The sequence below is a fragment of the Hyaena hyaena genome, unplaced genomic scaffold, assembly GCF_003009895.1.
Source record: "Hyaena hyaena isolate Hyena2069 unplaced genomic scaffold, ASM300989v1 scaffold_744, whole genome shotgun sequence".
Classification (NCBI taxonomy): Eukaryota; Metazoa; Chordata; class Mammalia; order Carnivora; family Hyaenidae; genus Hyaena; species Hyaena hyaena.
The window spans coordinates 2,888-5,307 of NW_024081366.1; positions in this window are offsets into that span (position 1 = coordinate 2,888).

A 2,420-nucleotide genomic window follows, 5' to 3' on the forward strand; every position below is an offset into this window, starting at 1 on the left:
TAACAAAGTGTGCTCTTTTGTGCTTGTGAAATGAACCTTGTTGCCATCACCACCAGATCCAAGGCCCTGCAAAACTTCTGAGTTAGGAGACATGGTGTGGTCAGAGGTTTTGGTCAGTCTTCTGGTGGATGGAGTCCACTTGCTGGGACTGAAGCAAGTGTGACTGGGAAGGGCAGTTCCACTGGGGCATGGAGGGCCAGGCTTGGTATAAGCAAGTTAGGTAGTGAGTGTTGGTGCTCATGTTATTCTTACAGTCCAGAGGCTCTTCCATATTCCCGCCATTTAAAAAAAATTTTTTTTACAGTCTTTCAACCTTGCAGAAGGTTTAATAGTGTTTAGTGCTACCTTCTTTGTCAAACACACTTTTTTATTGGCTTTTGTCACACCTCAGTGTTTTCCTCTCATCATCCTGGCCACCTTATTTAAGTTTCATTTGCTAGCTCCTTCTCCTCTATTATCTGACTTCTAATGCTGGAATCTGACTTCTAATGCTGGCCAGCTAAAGAATAAATGGAGAGGCCATAGTTAAAATGACCAGTGTAACCCACAATGCAAAAAGGTAGTAGAGCAATATCAAACTCTTGAGAGAACCAAAGTGTGACCCAAGTATTTTATATGCTATCGTTTTTCCCTTCAATAAACAGATATTTTCAAGCATGCAAGTTCAAGAAATGCATCATTTATAAGTGCTTCTTTTTTAAAAATTAGTAAATGAGAGAAGGTAGACAACCAAGCAATATATCAAAACAAATAACTCAAGAATAAAGAATTCCTGGGTGTTACATATAACACCTAGTGCTCATCATAGCAAGTGTTCTCCTTAATATCCATCACCCATTTAGCCCACCCCTCACCCAACTCCTTCCATTAACCTCAGTTTGTTCTATATCATTAAGTGTCTCTTATGGTTTGTTTCCCTCTCTCTTTTCCCCTTCTCATATGTTTATCTGTTTTGTTTCTTAAATTCCACATATTAGTGAAATCATATGGTGTTTGTCTTTCTCTGACTTATTTCACTTGGTATATAATACACTCTAGCACCATCCATGTCATTGAAAATGGCAAGATTTCATTCTTTTTGATGACTGAGTAATATCCATTGTGTATATATATATATCATCAAAAAGAATATATATATATGCCACATTTTCTCCATTCATCAGTCAATGGAACTTTGAGCTTTTCTATATATAGTTATTGTTGATAATGCTCTTATAAACATCAGGATGCATGAATTCAATACTTGTATTTCGGGGCGCCTGGGTGGCTTAGTCGGTTAAGTGTCCGACTTTCGCTTAGGTCATGATCTCGCGGTTCGTGGGTTCGAGCCCCGTGTCAGACTCTGTGCTGACTGCCAGCTCAGAGCCTGGAGCCTGTTTCAGTCTGTGACTCCCTCTCTCTCTGACCCTCCCCTGCTCACACTGTCTCTCTCTCTCTCCTAGAAATAAATAAAACATAAAAAAATTTTTTTTCAATACTTGTATTTCAAATCTGTCTTTTTATATCCTTTGGTTAAATACCTAGTAGTGCAATTGCTTGATTGTAGGGTATTTCTATTTTTAACATTTTGAGGAACCTCCATACTGTTTTCCAGAGTGGCTGCACCTGTTTACATTCCCATCAACAGTGTAAGAGGGTTTCCCATTCTCTGCATCCTTGCCAACATCTGTTGTTTCCTGTATTGTTAATTTTAGCCATTTATTAAATTCATTTAAACACAGAACCAAGACCAAATAATGTAAAGAATTCTGGGGTGGTGGGTGTGGAGAAAAGAAGGTAAAAATAATAAAACAACTAACAAAAATTAAAAATAGTAGGGAAAGTGCAAGGGGCCTCATTTCATAATGTTTCATAATGATAACACATTTTCTCATATTTATAATAAGTTTATTATGTACCAGGCACTATGCCAAGTATATTTTACATAATAACACTTATTACTCATGACAACTCAATGAAGTAGCTACTTGTTAATCCCCATTCTAGAAATAAGAAAACTGAGGCATGTAGAGATTAAATAATTTGACCATCTTATAGCTAGTTAAGTGGCAAATCTGATTTGAACTCAAGCAAGCTATCTACAGAACCCGTGCTCTTAACCAACTACCCAAGGAATCAGTCAACACTATCAAAAATTGAAACATGGAAATAAAAATATAATGACTACAACTTCCTTATATTTTTCAAATCTTTGATCTTAATTTTAAAATAGTCTTTCAGACATGATACTCTACATAGAAAACCCGACAGACTCCACCAGAAGCCTACTAGAACTGATCCAAGAATTCAGCCAAGTTGCAGGGTACAAAATCAACGTACAGAAATCGGTTGCATTTTTATACACCAACAATGAAGCAACAGAAAGAGAAATCAAGAAACTGATCCCCTTCACAATTGCACAAAAAACCATAAAATACCTC